Source organism: Chroicocephalus ridibundus, chromosome 3, assembly GCF_963924245.1.
Source record: "Chroicocephalus ridibundus chromosome 3, bChrRid1.1, whole genome shotgun sequence".
Lineage (NCBI taxonomy): Eukaryota > Metazoa > Chordata > Aves > Charadriiformes > Laridae > Chroicocephalus > Chroicocephalus ridibundus.
Genome location: NC_086286.1, coordinates 1,772,996 through 1,787,924, shown reverse-complemented (window position 1 = coordinate 1,787,924; position 14,929 = coordinate 1,772,996). Strand labels below are relative to the sequence as shown.

The 14,929-nt window shown below is 43.5% G+C and overlaps 1 long non-coding RNA gene across 6 annotated transcripts in view; it reads right to left on the bottom strand.

Annotated features, from left to right (window-relative positions):
* The window catches only part of LOC134513961 (uncharacterized), a 497,182-nt gene that overhangs the window by 25,847 nt on the left and 456,406 nt on the right, over positions 1–14,929 (bottom strand). The window lies entirely within an intron of this gene.

Genomic DNA, 14,929 nt, shown 5'->3' with positions numbered 1-14,929 from the left:
TCGTAAAACAAAATGCCATTTCTTTCCTGCACCCCCAACATCATCACAATGCCCCCCTCCATAAGATTAGCACTCTGAAGAGAACAGTGTTAAATAAATAGCACTCTTACTTAAGATATGAACTATTTCTTTTTGAATAGCACATGAAATTGTATTCAAGAGATTCAGGGACCTCCAGACCAGCCTGATCTGTTCCTGTCCAATCGGACCCCATTAATTCAAATCAAACTGCAAAGCTCGGGTTTATTTTGCTTTAAAAACTCAAAATCAACAACAAATCAGCAGTACGTAGATATCACAGAGGCAGTTCACACGGAAAGCCTACAGACACAGAGTCTCACAGAGTCAAATGGATATGATTAAACATTTGGAATCATTTATTAATATTTTATATATTCAAATATATACAGAGCAGATAGGACCAGTTAGAGGGATGCTCTTCACAGGGGACTTTATTATATTTGTGCCTAAGAACAGGAGATCCAGCTCAAGTGTCAAAGGGTGTTTCTTCAAAACAGAAAAATTATTAACAAATAATAGGGTTATGTGGGAGGGTTTGTAACACAGAACTGCACTAAACCATGCAATGATCTACACAGATAATCAAAGCATTCACGTGATACCGAGGCACAGAAGAATAAATAAAACGAGATAAAATAAAATAAAACAATCTCGCAAATGCAAGATTGCAAATGCAAAATAGGTAGCCGTGCAAGAAGTATTTCCGAGATTTACTGAGCCGTTATTTCTGTGGAACGCGTGCTCCGATAGGCTCTCAGACCTGCCCAGTTTAATCCACATCAGAGCAGGCAGACCCAGGGTCAGGAGGCTGAACGTGGATTTGGGCACTTGGCACAGCTGTTTTCCTTAGGTGCAATACACTTGTCACTAGTGGTGGCACTTTGCATTTGCTCTACGGCAGCATATGTGCTTGCCACATTTGGGACCCATTATATCTCTTTACCCTCCAGCCACTTCCCTTCCCTTCTCGTTAGCTGCGTGTCCATATATTCTTCCATACTCTTCTGCTACATTGCAATGCCAGCTCTTTGCCCCTCTGCTTGCTCGAAATACCGCCGTACTCTTTAGAAGCTTCCCACATTACAACTATCTGTAGATGGGGCAGAATTTTTACAGATATAACGGCATTTATATATTATATTATGTATTTATATACATATGTTCTATAAGAAATCATATCTCTTCCATCACTGAAACACTTCCCTGTTCAGATATATTTTTGCTACCGGGGAGAGCACACATAGACAAAGAAAAGTAAAGAATAGCCAAGGAAATCTTTCAAAGAATGGTGTAAATCCGAACTAGAAGCTAAGGTGAAAAAAGGGGAGGGGATGGACTATACGTTCATGTTTCAGCCTCTGCAATTAAAGCTATAGTTACTGCAATAGCACAGACCAATTAGTATATGTTGATATATTGGCTTGCAGATGAAGCAGTATCTAATTGCATGTCCAAAAGAGGTAGTTAAATGTTTCCGCTTGCTGTGTACACACGGTCGCACCGACAGGACTGACTACAGGACTCATTTTTGCTCAGTGTTGGGTCATTGCATACGACAACAACAGTTAGGAAGAAATTTGGTTGATGTCTCATTTTGAGGGGCTGTACTGCCAGCCTCCTCACTCCAAATACACAGCGCTCCCTACCAGGATGCTGGGACGCTGGTCCTGGTCTGGGGAGACGAGCTTGCCCAGGCGAGTTCCCAGCTAAGCGGTGCCCAAGCCCAGCACAGGCTCTTCTCAGGCCCCCTGGAGGTGTGGGTGTGCAGCCCGTAAGGGAACAGGAGCTTTGCACTCTTTTAAAGAACATTAAAAATGTTCTCCGATTCTCATTTGTGCAGCTATAACCGTGTCCTTGATAACCGGTATTCAGATAAGGCCAGATCTCTTTCTAGTCCCCCTCCAAACCAGAGCAGCCCCCGGTTTGGGAACTTCCCAGCTGGATACATGGATGTGAGCCAGTCCGGTGGAGAGGCCCCCTGGGAAATGCAGATCCAGATACAGCTTTTTCTTTCCACAAATATGAGCAGGTTTAAAATCAAAATTTCAGTTCATAATAAACCTCCAACCACCAAAGTCTAATTAAACAAGATATAAAAAAGAACAAACACCAAACCTACTCAGTTGTGGTCTGCTTCTGTTTTCATTAAATTTATCTTTAAGTATTTTCTAAAATCTCATCCCAAGGAAAATAACCCACCAGGGTAATTTTCATGCAATGGTGAGGACACAGAATTACCTTCCTGATGCAGCTCCTGCCTAGGTGAGCAACACAGCTGAACCTTGATCTGCCTGTCCTGCACGCCAGGCCTGCTGGTTTTAAACGCTACTTAAAGGCAGCGGTTGGGAAAATGACGTTAGAGCCATGGCCTCCGTGGGCTGTCGTCTCGAGGAGCGCCGCTCCTCTCAGCAGCTCCAGCCCTCACCTGACAATTGCCACATTCGGCAACAGAGCAGGCCAGCAAAATCCCTCGCTCCCTTTCAGGCTCCCTACGGATCAGTGACGGAGCGTGAATCGCCTCCGGCTTTCTCTGCAGCCCCCATTACATTAATGAAGGGCATTACATAAAAAATTGCTGCTGACAACTAAATCCTTTCCTAGGTCATGATGCTTTTGGACATGCCCCTGCATTCTCCCCCTGCCCCGGCACACACACAGGGAGAAGGCTCAGGGAGAAGGCCAGAAACGGAGGGAAGTTTTGGTCTTCTCTTCGAAGCGACCATTTGTGGATCAGCATGGGAAATCAGTTTGCTCACTTTTGGACGCACAGTTTTGAGGCAGTTGACTGGGGAGAGAGAGACCATCCGCAGATCAACAAGAGACAGGTTTGTCATTGGAACCTGTTGCTGCAGAGAGGGAGGTCACCCTGCCCTCTAACACAAGTGACATGAAGGAAAACTCATACGCTGGGGCAGGAGAGACGAGAGACTGGGAAATGCCTGGCCATTTTAATGTAAATAGTTACAATATGCACATACATTTCATGCCATCTCACTGCCCTTATGAATGTCAGGAATGTTAAGTAGGTAGGAGGCCCCTCTAAGCACTGAGATGTTCATAGCTTACAGCAACGCTCCCAAAGTACGGCCCGCGGGCCTGAGAAGCTTTTGTGAGCAACATCTGGTGGCCTTTTTAATTGTGGCCATCCTTGACAGAGCAGCGTCAGCATTACAGGGGTGACGCGGTACCTGGTGGCTGTGCAGGTCCCACTCCAGGTGGAATTAGGTGAAGATGCCGAGCTCACCTCTCTGCGCTCTGCACATGTGAAGCTTGTTGTGTTCCATCTTCTGAACACAAAAGGTTCTGCATTTCAGGTGAATTTTATTCAGTAGCCCCCCGTCCCTGTCATTAAGTAGCCCTCCAGGGACAAAACCTTGAAAACTCCTTGCTGAGGAGCCTGGCACTGAAGCTACAACCTGTAAGCCGGGTCGAGGTTTCATCAGCCATCAAGATCAGAAGGGAACAAGCACTTGTAGTAGGTGAATGGCCAACTCAACTGCTTTGAGAAAGGAGTTGATTCAGGCTGCCAATGTTGGCTCTTGCACAGATAATAAACTAGACTGGCCTTTCTCCTGACATCACACTTCAATCAAAAACTTTCTCGCAAAATGTCACTTTCAAAGTTGCAGCTTAAAAAAAAAAAGTCTTTATAAAAAATTCATGGCCACAATGATCTGATAATGCAGCTTTCTGATACCAGCAGATGTTTTGTCTAACATGTTCCCTGAAGCTGTACTCTGTGCCTTCATATCTTTCATTTCCAGTTGCTATCTGCTGACTGTGGGATGTCATGTACGTACCCTATAGCGATGCGCAGCAATTCGCATCTAACACCGCCGTGCGTAATGAGCTTCACAAGATGCTTGTCGCAATAACTCCGCACTTCCCCAACCATATGGAACACAACACTCCAAAGCCCACAGACACTTTTTTTTATTACAGTTCAGATCCTTAAAACATAATCTGTGTGATGTCTAGTGAATGTACGTGAAGAGCTGCTGAAAACAAAGTTAACACTTGTTCACATCATCTGTTACAAATGTCCAATTTGGGACAATAAATTTCCTCGGAACCTGTTCTTTTGCTGACTCGTTGCTTTATCTTTTTTCTCTTTCTCTCACGTCGTTTTTTTTATGAACTATGCATATGTATTAAATGGGATTTGTTGTCCCTAGATACCAATTTGCATAAAGTGCAAGCCATCATTGGTTGGAGAGAAGCAAATTACTTCTCCAGCAAGATCACACTTTTTTTTTTCTTTTTCTTTTTTTTTTTTTTTTTTTAATTTTAACAAACCGCAGGCAGAGGCTGTTAACAGCACTTAGCCAGATATGCAAAGTATCACTTTTCTCAAAAGCAGCTTGATCAATGAGCAAAAAAAAAGGAGAAAGGGAAGGTATTATTCAGTTAGGTACAATGCAGAGATGACCCACGCCTGGAGCAGCTAACCCAGCCATTCACCTGTAACTCGAGATGCCTGGTTCCCAGTAAAACACAATTCAAGTGCGGCTTAGCACTCGGGACACAAAGCAACAGAGCTCGACTGAGCAGAGACACCCAGAATCACCATCCCCTGTTCCAAGTGTCCTCAGTGTGCTCCCAGAAGTCCCAAGCGTGTTTGTTACTCCCAAGTGTTGCTCAGTGCCCTGGCAGAAGCCCTGCTTGCTCACGCACCTCCCCACACATCTACTCGCCTTGGGCACCTTCTGAAGGACTGTGTAAATACTGGCCTGAAATATGTTTGCAATTGTTTACTCCTCTGCCCTCCCCTAAATTTATGGGCTCCCCGCCGCCAGGGGTGTTCCCCGGGACAGCAGCTGCCATCCTGGCAGGTTTGGACAATTACAGTCTCCATCTTTTCCTTATGCTTCTCGTTGTGCACACCTGTGACACGTTGGCAAGAGCCTCGACCATAACAACGTGACAGATTCCCAGGTTCAGAGCTAGCCCGGTATGAGCCCTGTACTTTTTGGAAGGAGGAGAGACAGAGGAGGGAAAAAACTGCAGTAAGGAGATTTTACAAATACTTCAAGAAACAGATCATCTAAGCAAACCTGTGATGCACAGCATGATGTACAAACTCACCAGCTCACTACTAAAAGGATTTGTAAGCCACGAGCCAGGCTCAGTTAAAAAGTGTGGAATATTAAAATCACTAAAGGCAACAAATTAGCAAGGAAGCTGAGCTGCAAAGTTTCCAGCTAGGTCTGAACTTCTCAAGAATTTAGTGCTGGGACATTGCTTGAGGTGTGGGGGAGAAGGGTTCCTCTTTAATCATAAGCTTTGATTCTGCTGAGGTCTCTAAAAATGACTACAGGATCTGTCTCTCACTAAACGTTCCCTCAGAATTTAATCCCAAATCCATCAATATCACGTGCTTGGATTGTTTTACCTCTGAATTTAACGGACAGATGATACTCTCTTAAGAATGGTTCCTGAGATCACACAGAACATTAGTAATTGATTGCAGACACAGGACAATCAATCTGGGCAATGGTGATGACTAGATGCAGAGGTGCCTTTCAGGGAGTTGCGGGTGCCAAAAGAACAAGCTAGGACACAGGGGGTGTGAATTCTCAAGAGAAAGTCTGTATTTCCTCGTTACCTTTAGCATCTATCCAAAGATACACAGAATTTATGCTGTGTGATGATTTGAAGGTGAAAGAAATAGTTCCTGTCTGCAGAAATATTAGCAACTTCGTGTGGCTTTTACAAAAAGGCAAAAGATCCCACAATTTCACACATCTCTATTATTAACGTATGCTGCTTTGTTTCCGTATCTATATTTCTCACATTTAAAAGGAATAAAATAGAATTTAAAAGAAGATCCTTGCTCCCAAATGATCACAAAAAGCACAAAGAAGTCATGCAAAGATTATGAGAAAAACTCACAAGAGGGAATTAAGTGCCAGCTTTGAAAATGGGACTTTATTGTAACCAAGGGCACTGTCGCTATGGAGCAAGAGAATCACTGTGGGACCAGGTGAAACCATGTTTGGGACACCTACCCTCAGACAGAGAGAAGCACAATGGACCGCCTCTCTACTGGACCTCAATGGACCTTGTCTAAATTTGCTGTCTTAAAAGGCAAGAAGGATCAACAACTTTCTCTCTCGGGCTTCTCCTGCTCGAAAGCCCTGGCACGCTCAACTGGGCATTCGAAAAGGCAGAGCCCAGGTGCCTCTGTACGGGTGCATCTGCAGCCGCGTTCCTCTGGGGACAGACGTAGCCGAAGAAATATATCGCTAAAGCTTAGCTGAACGCAGCATATGAGACCCAACTGTACGGTAGGCGCTAGATAACGTGCAATCATGGCCTCCTACTGCAGCAAATGCTACATAAACCCAGGCCTTTGAAAGAGAAGTAGTAAAAAAAATGTGTTTTTCTCATTCCTTATCTGTACCTACTCCATTTTACCTAAGGCTGGCTATTAGCTCAGCTGGTGATGTCACTTACTTCACTGGAACCTGTTATCACGAAAGATTTCTCACAGGATTTTCTGTTTTGTTAGCTTTGCGTTTTGTGCAATGTTGTATTTCATTCCATTAGATAAAGGGTTAAGTAATTCACGTTTTACCCATATAGACCAAGTTATACTCCCTGTGGGTTGCTGGCTTCCTATTGGCTAGAACGATGACCTTGGAAACAGACAAAAATGATGCATTGTTGCAATAAATATTATAGCTTGCACCTGTTTCTAATTAAGTCTGCCAAACAATTTCAGAGATACTGAAAAGAGAAATGTGTTGGCTTCTAATCGGGTGTTCTTTGCTGTTTGATCTGGATTATTCAGCCCCCCACATGACCTCGCTTTCTTAGTTCTTGTTTTTCTTTTTCTTTTTGGACTTGCAGAAAGCGCTAGATTGAAAGAAGTCTTCTCAGAGAGCAACATCTCTGCCTAAGATCAGTTGTAACTAAAAACCTGAAGCTTGATGGATTTCCACCAGGGCTCAAAGCAGTTTATAACAGAATACCTCAGAAATCTCCAATGTGGCTCCTTGGTTTCACGGGTCTCTTGTGGTCGTCTTCTGCCTTGCCTCCTTCTCCTCTCTTCTCTTTTAAACTGCAGAGCTTAAAACAACCTCTAGCTATTAGCAATCAGCATCAGGCTCACTGGGAAGCTGGAGGTTTTTGCTGATAGACTTCAACATGTCAGGCAAATAGTTCAGGAAGGATTTTCCTGCTAACACTCACCAAAGAAATGTACACGGAGCAGCGGTCACCTTCGCATTTCAGAGTTAGCGATGCCTTGGGAAGATTCTGGCAGTTGTGGCCTATCAGAACAACTGCTTTAGGGCAGGTAGAGATTCAGGACGAAAACACGGAAGGCCTCACAGACAGGTCGTGGTTTGAAGTTCCGCGTCACGCTTTTCACTCACATATTGGTTCTCAAGATCATCTCCCACCAAAAGTGCTGCTCGGTGAAATGAATGGTTTGTTTCTTGCACATCTACCTACCCAAGCTGTGCGCAGTTTGCACAGGTTTAACGCCTGCTCTGTGATCTACCTCTACGGACAAATGCAAACATATGTGGCAAATGTTGACAATGTTTTCCCTAACATGAGAAGTAAATAAGGAATTACTGTTATCTCCATTTTCTAAACGGGGACTGGAAGCCACAGCTCAGCCAACACTTTTGGCTGTCAATGACAGAAGCAGCCCAGTCCTTTCAGTCCCTATGGGGTCCCTTTTCTCACGCTGGGATAAGCATTTGTGCATCTGTATTTTGGAACTGATTGAGGAACTCATCCATCTGAAAACTAATCCAGGGAGGAAAAAAAAAAAAAAAAGAGTTTTTATTTCAGCCACATCAACTTCCTGATTTCGGTGTGCTCACAGCCTGGCAGGACAGGACTGAACCGCTAGGACAGAGAGAGCGCAAGGCAATATTTTTGGATGGAATTGCAGGAAATCACAGAAACACGCAGTGACATCAAGAAGCCAATGTAGGTCTCCAGAATCCACAGACGCCTTTCTCTGTTGTTAACGTCATCAAGCTCACAATCTAGCAAAGATTTGCTGCTGGTGTACCAATCCTCTGAGCTACCCGAAATTTCTCATGTGTAGACAATGTATCTCAGAAGTATCATGTTTTGTGCAATTAAATGACCCTCTGCTCAGTTAAAAATTAAATGTTTTTGTGTGGAGGCTGCAAAGGTGTTATTTTAGTTGCCACACTAAAGAAGGTAGGCTCAGCGAGGCTAAAAATAAGCCTGGATGCAAAGAAGGTAGGGTAAGGGAAGAGAACAGCTTAGCCGGTGCAGTGTGATGAAGCCCCGCATCAGTATTATGGCAAGAGTTTTGTTCAGGAGGAGGGACAGAACTACAGAGATATTTCGCAGGGTTAGCACATCTTCCTCTGGCTGATCCACTCTCTTTTTTCCACTTTTCCTTCGATGGCAGGTAATAAAATGCCTGCCGGTACCCCCCATGACTGGAGGTACCCAGAGTGGTTCAGCCCATCCTGAGTGCCGTGCCAATCATTTAACAATTCCCACAGCTGCCTTTGTGAGAAGCCTCTCTCTTAAGCCTCTGGTTTAAGAATTTAGAGTAATCATGTAAAAATGATACCCCTGTGCTCTATGATCCGCTGAATCTCACTAATGCCGGATCCCAGAAGAGGGCTTATTAATGAAAAGATGCAATGCCTCTCTCTCTGCTCATGTTTCACATGAATATCTCTCATGGATTCGGCAGTAAACCTTACTGCTGATAAAGTAAGTATAATGAACCTCCGTGCTCCATGAGAATGAAATCTCAGACTGATGAAGTAGTTACCTGCTCTACTTTCCAGCACAATGGCAGGCTGGAGAGGTACAAGGAGAAGTACTCGGCTGCTATGGGAATAGTGGTGCAGTATCGCAACCTCCTAAATCTTGGGTCTGATTTGCAGGCGATGCCTTTGGCTGCGTGAAAAGATCAAGAGTTTGGAAGGGAGCAGTTTGTAATTAGCTGAGAGAAATGAAATTATGCTTTATTGTAAATCACTGAGTCAATAGAAGAAAGGAGGTTTTTAAAGGGACAGCAACACCTTGAGGCTACTCTGTGTCCTTTCAACATCACGCAGCAGTCAAAAAGCCAGTCAGCTCTTGCCAGTTGGCTAGCTTCTCAGAAAGGACAAGCACCAAGTGTTCTGCGAACAGCAGGATCCTGCTGCTTCCAGCCCCTGACATCTAACCAATTTTCAAGAAGGCACTGAAAATACTTTCAAGCACTGTCGCTGTCCCGAAGCTCCCTCCTTTGCTAATGGCAGCAGATTTTGCCATCAAGGGTTTCAAATTGTTACAAATCCTTTTGCTGTAGCTGTTTGAAAACAAACAAACAAACAAAGAAAAACCCCACACTAACATGAAGAAAGGCTGATTCCATGTCTTTTCCATTGGAAAAGAAAGGAAGCGACTACTCAAAAAGCACTGTGAGGCCAAGAAAAGGAACAGGCAAAACACTGTAGGCAGCAACGCAACCGGTCTCTACATTTATTTGAGGCACTCTGTGATTTATGTTTTCCATTAAAAGGAACACATGCCTTACAAATTACCCCTAATCTCAGCATCAGTAGGATGGCATAGGACAAGCAACAAGAGTTTGGAAGGTGTCACTCTGGAGTATCCCGAAACAATCGGAGAGACTAGCTTTAAGTCCAACAACCAGACCACGTCTGCTCAGTGCATCTCTGATACCTGGATCACGACTCACCTTTACAGAGCCAGCCCCCCCAACCAAATCCAAACTTCTCAAACCTTTGTGAGGCGCAAATCTGAATATGGAAAATTATCGCAGAGATTGCAGCACCAAAGAGTGAATATAATCCCATCTCAAACACTGGTTATTATCCTCTGCAGGTCTATTCAATGATTTAAACAACCCATGAAAATGTTGGCATCATCCCTCACTTCAAGGGGATTCTCTGGTTAGAGGGAATCCAAACACCCTGAAACTCAGTGGAACCTTAAACCAGGGGCTGCATTTCGTATTAGCGGCTTGGGTATAACTCCTGGTATTATTAATACCTAAGTGCCCCATATGTTGTCTTTAGAGAGGAAGGCAGTCACAGCACCTTTATATGTGTGCTTTCTTCCCTTTGCTTTTACATTTCTTCAACACGCAAAATGTACTTAACTTGCTGCTTATTGAATGAAGGATTAGTATTATTTTCCTTCCGCCAGTGAACTTTGTTTCACTTCTTCCTGCATATATTTTGCTAGGCTGTGTTTTCCTGCCAGCACACCACTGTTCAGCAAACTACCGTACTTAAGGCCAGCCAGCTAATACAGTGATACCTTCTTACTCACAAGGGGTGTTTCTGTAATCATGGTTGTGCTTGTGGTATGAATGACAGCTTACACCAAGAAGCACAAAATGCTCTTCCAGAAGCTTTGCCTAGCTGGGACAGAGCTAAAGCAGCTTCAAACTGCCAAGACATTTGAAACATCTAGGGGAAGACGTATTTTGAAATGTAGCCTGCTACCTAGCTGCTCCGCTAGCATAAATGTTGACAAGGGACTGTGAAGGGAGCTACTTCCCCATCCTCCCTTTACTGTGCTGCTGTATCTCATGTCGAGCTAGACTGGGAGCACTTGGAGAAACGCCCTGCTTTGGGTCTTGTAAAAATTAGTATAAAACAAATAGGTAACAAATTTGCAATGGCTCTGTACAAGGTTTATAGTCTCTTTGTTTTTAAGGTTGGTTACGTTGCCCAGTAGGAAAGCAAGTAGAAAAGAAGAGCATCTTTACAACTCACTAAGCTCTTGGAAGACCAGACTGGAAGTTCCCGCTCACACCACTGCAGCAATGCAGACCTCCCTGGTGGAAGTTATTTTTCTTTTTCTTCTGGAATTATACCTCAAGTCCTGCTAGGTAGTTACTCTCTTTGTTCCCACGAGCCAAGCTAGTTGCAAGATCATGCTATGCCATGCTTACAACCTCGCACTAAAAAGGAGGAGATCACAAAGGGGGCAAAATACCCCAGAGGGTTCCCCTTTATCAGAACCTTCCCTGTCAGTTTGCCTTCTCATTTCCTGAGCTCTTGTCTGATTATTAGTGTACTGACAGAATAAAAATAACCTCATATTCCTACATGAATCATAAATAAAACCCTTTTATTTCATCAAAGAGGTTGGCAGGTTTATAGTCCTTTGCAATGCATGCACGATGTGAATGACATACCTTTAATTTTGCTGACAAGCTTGTCGGGGTCCTAATGAAAAAGAGTGAAAAGTGGGTGACTTCTGTAAAGGTTTAGCAGTTGCTTTTTGGTGAGGATATATATTTCACCTTGCCACTGTAATCAAGGAGCCAACTGATCTTGGTAATGAACTCTTCAATTACAGTCCAATTCTGACTCTTCAAGAATGCCTAGGCAACAATACCACAGTGATTATTGCTGATATTACACATTAAAGCAACCTGGGGAAAAAAAGAAGGGGGAAAGAAAGAAGAAAACCTGAGCAGTGTCCTTGCTAGAGCTTCAGGTATCAGGGTGCATCAGCAATGAACCAAAAAGAGTGATCAAATTCCAGATTTTGGACAGCTAGAATTTGTACCGCTGTTGTACACCAGACAATAATAAAATCACTATTCTCACCTGTTTTTTGACATTAGGTATTCCTCCCCAGTTGTTCAACTAGCCAGTTTGCTTTTAGAAACCAATATCAAATACGGTAGAGGTTATCTTGGGACAGCCCAATAAAAAAAGAAAAGGATAATGCAAAGTATTTCTTTTAGTGTCTCCAGCAAGCAAGTTTCGTGATAAGGGTCGCACAAAGAAAGAATAGTCCAGGAACACAAAAAATGGGACACAGTACAATCAAACAGAAAATCTTTCATATTTCCAGTCTCTCGTAGAGTGAAAAGTTTAATTGCTCACAAAGAGGGAGGCCAACAGCTAAAGATATATATTTTCATCAGTGATGAAAGTGTTTTCCCCTTCTTCAACACATCCTCTCTTATTTCTGTTTTCCTTTTACTGCCTCCTATTTTGCTCATGTAAAAGTCAGAACACTGGCCCCTAAGTTTGCTTTCTGACCACAAACAAATTGTCAAAGCCACAAGCCTTTTCCTTTTCATAAAAGATGTCTTGCTTTCTTGGAAATGTCCCAGGTCTTCACTCATAATTCAGAAAGAGATTGAGGGAACAGGACAGCCTTATTTGATATCTTGGAGATTATCCTTTGTTTTGCTGGCGATTCCTTTCTTCAGCAATAACTCATCAGAGAAAGTTTGGGATTTGGCAAGTTACCCCAGCCTGACTGCTCTTCTTTTTCTTTTTTTTTGTTTTGTTTTGGTGGGGGTTTTAGAGGTGGGGCTGCTGAGAGAGAAAATGAGAGACACAAGGAGGTTATCTGACTGGAGAAACAAGCAGGGGTTGTGTGTGCAGGATTTGTGTGCATGGGGAGACGGGGCGGAGAAAGGGAAAAAATAATGGACAGTGAAATCCAGATCCCTATCTTGCCAGGATTTTACAAGATTCCAGACTGCACTTTTAATTTTCATTACTTTCCATTTTCCTTTGATAAACTCAGAAGCAGTATCTAATTTTATTAGGAGCTTTTCATCAAACGTGGATATCTTCCTTCCACAAGGGATTCCCGAGCCACAAAAACATCAGGTTCTGTGAAACATTAGCTAATCCCAGTTAGAGTTACTTGACCCTATCAAGCTAAGAAATAAATTTTACTCTGAGAGTCCTACTGTTTACACTCCAGACAAAATTCTTAGATCTCAAAGTTTTCAGAGAAAAAACATTTTTCATAATGCCAGAAAACTGGCCTTAAAGACCTGGGCCATACAAGCCTGAAACTGTTTCTTGTTTCAAATTGAATACGTTGACAGACTTCCTCTTGACTGCGGCTGACACCCGGGCCTGATTTTCTTGGCATAAAATCCAAACGGGTAACAGTAGGAGCCGGTACTGGCAACACGCAGTCCTATACTCTACACATCACTACTTCTTGCCCTCGACCTTCCCCCATGTGGCTGCACACGGAGGGAGACTGCCAAGAATCAAAGCGCTTCCCCCGCTCAGTGCAGACGACGCACACTTCAACAAGAGGCTTGAAGTTGGGTGCACCTCCTACAGCAAGTGCTTGTGTGCTGCACCACCTCGCCAGCCACTGTGGCACGGCCGGGCGAGCAAAGCAGGAGCAGCCATCAACACGGCACATGGGAAAGGCAGAAAATCTGGGGATGCACTCAGGGGTGATACAGAGCAAAGCACATGCTCCAAACCCAAAGGGCCGGAATCTTTCCAAAGCTGTTTTGCTCCACTAACACATTTAACAGTTAGAATCAACCCAGGCATATTAGCTCAGTATATTGAAAGTATAATGCGTCACACCATGTTTTAAAACATAGCATGGCTTATTTTAAAGGTGAAATGGAATGTGGTTTGTACTTAGTGCCTCGCTCAACCAGCATAACTCCAGAGCTTTGGGAAACAGGGGATCAGGCCCCCTGGCTGTAGTGGTGTTTCTCATTCAGCTGTTTGCAACGAAAGGTCTTGCTAGAAAAGGTTAAGAAAAGCCTCATATACTCCCAACATTATCAGTTTGTTATCACTATTAATAGTACTTTATAGTACTTAACATGCTACTTTTCATCTTCAAAGCACTTTGCAAATATTAATTAATCCTCACAATCTGCTTGTGGGGTAAGCAAATGGTGTTGCTCCCAGCTGTTGAGTCACAGGGTTAACTGACTTACTCAAGTCTAGAGGGTCAGGATCAGCCTCCACACACCCTGCCCTGATGCTTAAAATACCGAAACACAGTGTTTCCCCTTCTCTTAGATGGGATGGTGGGTGTGCACCACTTTTATACATGAGGTATTTTCTAAAATGAACTGACAACTGCCACTCCAGCTGCTTGCACAAGGCTGCAGTTTTCTCCCTTCTCGCAGATTTCTGCATTGATGCAAGACGTGGACGGTTATCACCTGATAATTAGAGGACTAGGTTCCGGGAGGAGCTCCTAGCTGATTTCTACTCCCCAAACTCTGCTTTGCAGTGGTGAATTGTGTATGTGTGCACAAAAGTGATCAATCACAGTTTAAAGAAGCAGCAACTTCTTTAAAGATTTAACAGGTCGCCATCACTTGAGACATAACTAAAATGAAGGGTTTCACTGAAAGCAGCCTGCATGTTGGTGTTGACTAATTGGCCTAATGTTGGGTTTTCTCACTTGTGGGTTTGGGTTTCTTCATTTTGTTTTCAAACAATTTGCAATACTTTAAGTGCTAACAAACTAACAAAGGTTTAGAAGAAAGAAGGACAGGCCCATGATGTGGTTTTATTTGTCCATGCTTCTTTGAGTTGGTAAATCGCACTGCATTGCTTTATTGAGTGTCCCTTTAGGAGTATATTGGAAAAAATTCTATCTGCCACAATTAATACAGCGCCTAGTGCATCACGCGGCACAACCCTGGCGTCGAAACTCAGCATTCTCTGGGAGTCCTTTGGTCCCCCACTGGTTGCCAGAAAGGATAGTAGCTGTGACATGTGACACAGCTCCTGATAAATGATGGTGATAATGCAGAACAAAAAGGCTAATGAGTTCTCTCCAACACCACACTACTTTCATGAAATGAATGTGATGATGACCCTATTTGCTACTTTTTTTTGTGGCTAGTGAGTTACTTGTCCCTTTACCTGCATGTTAGTTTTATCTTCTCTGTACAATGCTATGGAAAGACAGTCAAAATTAATGTCAGCATCTCCCTTCAATTTTAAACTATAAAAGAGCCTCTGAAGGTAGAGTAAACCAAAGAGACCAGTAACTAATTATAACCCATTGTACTGGACTTTGAGGAATAATGAATAGAAGCTATTCCCCCCGTGCTTACCAGAGTGCTTTGCAGAGACAGTGGTGCCTTTGTGGGAGAGGGAGATCCCTTCACTGGACCAGAGAGAGA